This window comes from Haemaphysalis longicornis, unplaced genomic scaffold (assembly GCF_048455015.1).
Source record: "Haemaphysalis longicornis isolate Haplotype H1 unplaced genomic scaffold, Haemaphysalis longicornis Haplotype H1 scaffold_2, whole genome shotgun sequence".
Classification (NCBI taxonomy): domain Eukaryota; kingdom Metazoa; phylum Arthropoda; class Arachnida; order Ixodida; family Ixodidae; genus Haemaphysalis; species Haemaphysalis longicornis.
The window spans coordinates 215,574,104-215,582,204 of NW_027526295.1; positions in this window are offsets into that span (position 1 = coordinate 215,574,104).

Below are 8,101 nucleotides of genomic sequence, written 5' to 3' on the forward strand. Positions count from 1 at the left end.
AGCAATGGCTTACCACTTCTAGCCGAATTCTGACCAAATGGTCTCAAACACAAGAAATTGATCGCACGGGCAAAGCACCGTTGATCAGCAGTCAAGAAGGCCGGCTGACTTTCAAGAGGAATACTTCCAGTTCAGCTGAAGCCGTACGCGGTGAAGTGTAATCACGATTTTAGGTAGGATGATGGCGCACAGCATGGCCGTGTCTAAAGGTCCAATGAGGAAAGTGCTCCAACGCATACGCGAGGGCCCCAGGGCATACCTAGACGTCACGTGAAGGTCAAACATACAGCCTGGTGGCCATGCGTCGGTACAGCACTTGTAAAAGTCATCAAAAACTTTTCTAAACGCCTGATTTTCAGCACGCAGCATGCAGAGCAAATAACGCTTCCTGAAACATAAACTTAACATGGCAGAAAGAGGCCCTAATGTCCTCTGTTTCCTCCAACCTACGCACTACTTCGTCACAGATCAATGCGCATAACTTCCTTTCGTAGGGCGCCACCAATCCTCAAATTCTGTTGCGCTTGCGGGCACATGTATGCGGGCTTGGGCACTTTTACCCCGGATTGGAGAAACAAAACTCCCTTTTCAAAACTTGCGACGGAACCCAGGTTCGCTAGTTCAAGGCGGGAATGGGAACAACTACACCCCCATGCGTCTGAATCCATACAAAAAAATTTGCGCGTTTTTTCACTTAAAATTTGTGACCTAGTAAGTCTAACAGGCAGTAGAATAATTCATCGTAGTTCTTTTAATTTACATCAACTTGAATTAAGAAAACCAAGTACACAGGCCTTTGCTAGATATAGCTCGTGGGGCATCTAGAGCCGCTAAAGAAGATAGCCCCAGACATTTTTCAACATGCTCGCTTAAGTTTGCTCACTGCCGACAGCAAGCCTCCGAAAAAGCAGGATTGGCAAGCTCACCGAGTCTTAACGATAGGCTTTAACCAAGCCTTCCTAATCCAAGCAAAGATCGGCGTCTGCTCAACGCTCTACAGAACTTCCTTGAGCTATCCCGCCTCCACCACTTTCTTTAGCTTCCTACCCCATTAGAGCCACTATTTTGTTCTACCCTAATTTCTGTAACCTAGACAGCAAAATTTTCCAAAGCGTAACGTGGCGCCTTTGTACTCTCTCCAAACAAAAATGCATGTGGTCACCACTTAAAATCAGATGGTGCATATCCGCGCGGGAGACAGGCCAATAAGCTAACCACATCGAGCTATATATGCCGAGTTATTTGCTTGCTTGTTCACTTCATTGCTTTCAATCTTGCTCAGTTCAAAGTTTGTTTCGCATTTATTTCACTAGATGCTTTTCTCAGTTAGAAGCTTCAACTACCATTTTTATCTCTCGCGTTTCGTGAAGTTTGTTGTTCGGCACTTAGGCAGAAAACCGGTAAAGGGGATTAGCATTTTGGAAACGCATGGAGAACAGTCCGCTGTCACCAGTAAGAATGAACCGTAGTTCAGCAGCTCATAGTTCGGGTAGTTTGCAGCTACGTACGAGTCCTTCAACATTATCTCATTTGGAATACGCCCAAGGCCAAATAAGGAACACGTATGCTAATGAAGACCTCAAAGTCAAATCCAGAAGGACGAGTGACCAATACCTCATTTTCCGAAAATTTCTGAAGTGAGGCACGTAGACGCCTTTCTACTATCTGCGCCTTAGGGTTCGGCAATTTCATGGAGCCGCCGCACCACAAACCGATCACAAGCAGAGATTCCTGTACGAGCTAAACCTCGGGTACTTAAGGAAGCGCCGCAATGAACTTCCTTTTAGATAGAACGGACAAAAACGTTTGGAAAACTAATGAGAGCGTAACGCTGCTGAGCACCCAGGGGGCAGCACGATCGACAAGCAAGAGTTGTGGCACCGAAAATCCATCCCAAAAGGTCATGACGAACAGTCAAGCAACAACAGATTTAGCCATAAAAGAAAGGAAAATTGACGAGTTCGGCGCTGAAAAAAAAAATTAAAGCCGTTCCACTCAATGTAAAAGCTGTCAGAAGTGCGGAGCAGTGATTCGCCATAATGGGCTGTAACGCGGTTATCCGCTCCCTGATACCACCCAATGCAATTCAATTGCTTTTCCTTCCGCACGTGCCGGCGTTGTGCTGCCACTTTTTTTCGCTTTCTATCGTAAAAAGCAACCCAACTAGCGTTACTAACTAAATGAATGGGGGCAGCTGTCGGCTCATTACGTATAGTTTGCCTCAAATGTACCTACCGTTTTCTTTGCGCTAAACAACGGGGAGATGTATGACAAGCGCCACCGGTTCACGAGTTTCGAACGCTTATGACTATATAAACCGCTTGGCATTCGAAGCCTCTCGGTTACACCGCGACGACAGCCGCTACGACGGAACGCCGTGTGGCTCTACTTGGGGAGAGAGCTACGACAAGGCGAGCCCCTACAGTGCTCTGCCCTTAAACGGCGGCTCGGTGCAGGCAGCTTTTTCGTAGGATACCAGGATATAAGGCAACAAAATACGCAATAAAATATATTTCGCCGGCAAACGAGGAGACTGTCACAAGGGTATATATACTCCATTCATAAGTGGGCTACGTCAAGCTGAGGGAAACAGTGCAAAGAGTTCTGTTCTTCAACATTTAAAAGTTACAAACACCAGTTGGTCTCCCTGAGAAATGTTCGAAGGCGAGATTACGTTGTCTGAAAGAATGCGCCAAGGTTTGCTCTCAATTACTGCTTGCTTCTAATCTGTGCTTTTAAATTTGCATTACTAATAACATAATGTCCAATTTTGATTCGTCGTCCCGATTTTTAGGTTTTATGTTGGAAAACTCCTTAAGAGCCTCGGCAAACCCTCCTACGTGCGTAGGTGGTATAGCTTCTGGAGACATGGCCGTATGCCTGGTTCTTCCTCCGCGACTATTTCTTGAGGACAACCACAAAAAAGGCCATGGTAGACCGCACAGACTGCTAAGTCAACGCCCTTTCGTTGCTATCAAAATGCCCGTGTTTCCTGGCTTTACCAATCAGAAAACTTCAGAACCAGTTTAGTCAAACAACTCATTCGATTTTTTTTCTTTTGAGAAACGACTATTTTTTCATCGTTGGTAGAACAAAAACGAACAATTCCGCGTACCAAGTATGGCCTGAGAAAAAGAAAACGACTATCAACATCGGGCTTTCCATAAGCTATAAGGTATTATCAGGTCACACCAGAGTTACGAGAAATTCCTGCATCTCCACATGCATCGAGATGCCCTCTTCGTCGGGGCATCGTCCTGAAAGTAGACAGCTGGAATTTTCCACTTGCTTTGTGGGAGAAACTGCGGCGGTGGCGTATAAGTAGCTGAGAACTCCTACTCGTGCGAAAGTACTAAGAGTATGTGATTCGTCACTTATCGTTATGACCGAGGAGCTTTATGAGAAGAGTGCCAAGTTGTTTCGTCGGAGAAGTGCTAGTTTTGGTGCGATGCTTTCTACGTTATAGCCTGTATGTTTGCCTTTAAATCAAAGAAATATTTTACCGTTTAAAACGAAACATTCGATTTTCGTGTCTCTTGCAGTATCCCACCAATTTAAAAACCTTAAAGCCATAATTTTAGGTTTTTTGCACTCCCAAAATAAATGTGCTTTGCTAGCGTATTTCGAAAATAGAAAAAACAAGTCCCATCATTGAAGCCGAAACAAGTGAAATATTTTGGGGGGCTACCTCGCATGGAGAGACAAAAAAAAATGATACAGCGGAACCGCTTTAATCGTTTTTGCCATGAAGTTAAAGCATTGTCTAAAAAGCTGCAGCAAGGCTGTAATTGCTAAAATACTATTAGAAATGCTCAGTCGAAGATTTCGCATTGCTCCTTTTCAATCCCAATGAAGGCTTTTGCAGTTGCTTCGTAATATCGTTTTGAAATTGTGCGAGTTTCCCATGGCGTGTTGTGCACGCCACTTGAGCCCCAAAGACAATTTTTTTCACTTGCCTGGGATGAGCAAGTATTTGTTTTTTACATTAAAGTGCCCTTAACACGAAGGCATTCGCAGTTGGCACTAGCATTATTTCTCATTACGATACCTGTTTTCACGAGTAAATATAGACCAGTGCGCTTACCATTACGACTCGTCCCGGACGGAAGCCTAAATGGCGCTTAGTAGGCGTCCCGGGCCCGAAGAGACAATTGAGCTACGCACAATGAATCGAGCCCTTACGCGTGCGAGCTGCTTCCCCTTTTCATTAGGAGCATGAAGGGAGCGGTTGCCGGCGCATTGACGCTCGCAATCGAATTGGCGCAAGACAAACAACCGGTGGACCACAATAGCGGTGTTTCAGCCAGCCTCGCAGACAGCAGCTCCCGCACGCGAGGTGAAAAGAGCGGTGAGAATGTTTTTTTTTTATTACTACCCCACAGATGTAGTACAAGCAAAAAGCCTTTCAGGTAACGCGAAATGGAAATTTGTCTCGAACGCATACCGCTTCTGTCAAAGCTCCTTTTGTTCGCGTCAGTTCGTATGGGACGTTTCGTCAGAACCTTGCGCATCTTTCAAAGAATGTGCATCTAATCAAAGCGCAAGTGTGTGGCTCGTAGCAACTGGAAGTGCTTGAATTTTAAAATATTGATGACGTATCGAGTCTCCTCCTTTGAGCGGAGCATTGGCACAATGATCGTCGATGCGAAAGCGTGGCGAACCAGATGGAGCATCCATCGGGCCTTTAAGAATGCACCTTCGCGATTGAAAACATAAAATTTAAAGGGTTATTTATCTCCTGGGTTCACCAAAAATGCCATTGGGCTGTGACATTTGCGAATGCTGAACACAAGGAGTTACTGCTCTGAAAAAAGCGTGCAGATCCCACGTCTTTTTTTAAAGGAATAGGCGTTTCTCAGGAATTACAGAGCCGATCATCGCGACCGTGATTATGGCAAGTGCAATGAAATGCCGAGATTGCAGAGGTTACCATTTAGCACAAAAAAAAAAAAAAACTCAACAATCCCACTGCGTACCGCGAAGAAAAAGGGCAGATTTGTGTCATTTTACACGCTTATTTTCCGCCTGCACTATATTCCGCCTGCACGGTAGCAATTTTATCGCAATATTATTCCCGTTACGATGACAACGTAGGCGTTCATTTCTCAAATACGCGTGCATTACTTCACTTCCCCCTTGATTCGTGCGCGGTGGTCGTCAGAGTAGTCCGAAATGTTGTGCACCAATTGTATAATTGGATCTAACGGAGACCATTGCGAGATTAATGCCTAACTTCGGCGAATGGTTCCTCGGGTACACCTGGTGGACGATCGTAGACGAATGTCTTCGAGGTCCCTTTCGGCCGAACCTTTTTACAACACAATTGGGGAAGCGAGAATGCGGACACGCCCACCCGACCAAACACGGCAAACTGGTTAAGCGAGAGCGGCGCGCGGCGTTAGTGGACCTCTGAAGCCGCTGTCATGGAATCAAATTCCCTGCGAGCAATTTTCCCGGGACCAATGGTGCTGGCAAATGGCCCTGAAAAACGTGATCCCAGAAATAATGAAATGGGAACGAATGATCTCGGAACACATGTTCCCATGCTCCCACCACCATTCAATCGTCGAATACAGCCCTCCGCTACCCTCCGTTTCTCCTAATAAGTCACCCACCATTTTCCTGTGAGTCAACAATCCATTACAGACGAGGCTCACCAGCAATATTTCTGGTTTATTCGAGCGACAGACAAACCAGGAATTTCACGTTTAAGCAACCCAAGAACGAATCAAATTGAAGGAAGCTCACGCTGACACGCAAGGCTTGAAGGTAGCGAAGCTGTACGTAACCTTCATGATCATCACGGAGGTTTAAGTCCATGATTGCAGCCGATTTGCTTCTTGCTGCATTGCAGCCAGATTTGATTTGATTGATTGTATAGGGTTTAACGCGCCGACGCAACGCAGGCGATGAGGCGCGCTGTAGTGAAGGGCTCTGGATTAATTTTGACCACCTGGGGATCTGTAACGTGCTCCGAAATCTCGCACACACGGGCGTTTTTGCTCTTCGCCTCCATCATGAAAGCGGACACCGCGGCCGGGAATCTAACCCGCGACCTCGCAGCCAGATTTGCCATCATTGTTGCTATAAGTGTGAGCTTCTTTTATTTTTCGGAAGTGATAATCATTAGACATCACTGAGGGGCGTACGCTATGACGTGTCTTTCTCGTTCCGAGCAAGTGTCTCCACGATATTGCGAACGCTGGAGTTTTTTTTTAGAGCCAACCTTGGCTAATCACCCTATGCGGGTTTGCTTGGCTTGACGAACGTGTGCAGGGGACGCTGGGCGGTCGTCGCGATGCAGGCACACACGAGCGCTGGGCATTTTCTTGGTTTTGTTAACTGCCTGGCGGGTCCCCGCGAGGCCCCGCTCACGTGCCCACACTCGGCAATTGTCGGGTATTTTTAACTGCGGATCCGTAAAAAATACGATTTGCGAAACAGCTTTCCTGTTAGAATAATCGGGCCTTTCCCCTCAGTGAAAGTGGTTAACCAGCGTGACTGTGTTGGCGACCCGTCAGTACGACAGTGTGACTACATTTATACCCAATGTTACGCGATTTTTTTGTGGGGGGGTAGGGCGTAGCACCTTCCCTATCTCCTTCCGCGCCGCCAGATTGGTGCGGTGTCGACTCTTGCGCATGGTTTGGCGACCCCAATATCATTTGCCAGGCTACTAGATCGACCCGGCGGCTACGGTTGCATTCAGTGGCCCGGGAGCGCCTCTCGTTCTCTCACCGCCGCGTCACATTCCCGGCGCTGCTGGTTACACCATTCGTAGCAATAACGCGCGATCTGTTGCGAAAGTGTTCTCTTTCCCTTTCCGTCTCACCAACTAGGTACGTCACAAACACGTGTCCGTAGCGCGTTTCGACGTAAGAGGCCATGAGGTTCTCTTGTCCGTCGTGTTTTGGCGTCCCTCTCTCTCGGTTTCTTTCGCTCATGAGTACTCCCTGCTAACTCGCAGATGGTTTCCATTAGCGACAAACAGCTTCGCTGTAAAAAAGCGAAGAGGCACTTCAGGGTATTACGTGAGCTAGAGACGACAGGTTTTTGTGCCGATGCCACTCTGGGCGTACGTTGAACCGGCAATGAATCTCAGTCGTCAGTTGTCATCGCCACTTCCCAATTCTCTCGATGGGGTATGTGACCTTTGTTCTTGGATAGGCTGATGTCCTAGCCAATGGGAATTTGTGAATCGGACATGAGCTGTCGGAAGCTGTCATCGTCAATGGCACGTGAGATGCGGATGGGTGAGTTTGTTGTGTCGCAGCGAAATGGCAGTGGACCTCTCCCTGCTTGCAAGCACCATGACATTAGAAGTGCACGCGCCCGACTGCGGCGCCTTGGGGCGCAAAGTGAGGTGACAGTTGACAAAACTCGCCTCCGCCGACGGTCAGACTGCAAAAGGAACGACCTGCCGTCGCCTTATTCGCCGAACGCCATGGTTTAAGAGGAAGGTAGTTTAGTCGAACTAGCTGCACCCATTGAACACCCATGGGGCTTTCTTTGCACCTACAACCTACAACCTCCACAACACCACTGCGTACCAGACGGTCAACTGACGACTGAGGCACACACAGTCAGATAATAGTAACACTGTACATACGGTACATCATTCTGCAAGTTGGCGTTGTGTCATTCGAAGGATGGAAAGATCAGGTATGCTACTCTGAACAAACGGCTGAAGGGCCCCGTAAGGAGTGCGTAACCGAAAAAAGCTGCGTGCCGGCACATTCGAAACAAATCGCTTAAAAGCCCAGCCTTAATACACTAACTTCAATCATGACTATACTGGTTGATCCGTCATGATCATTTAATACAGGGTCAGTTGAGAGCTCATCGCCATGGTCTCGCACTACACATACGCGCAATTGGCCAGCTCGTTTTATGGATACCGTGCATTAACCTTCATTGTTGCATATGTTTTCTATTTTCCTTGTTCTAATTTCTTATGTTCATTTCCGTGATGTTGCGTAAGGTTGCAACTTATGTTATGTACAACTTCTATAAGGTTTCATGCCGACACTACACTCGTATGACGTGTGGAACTGTGCCGTGAGCACTGGGTAATTAGCGTCATTTTGTTATGTCATACTTT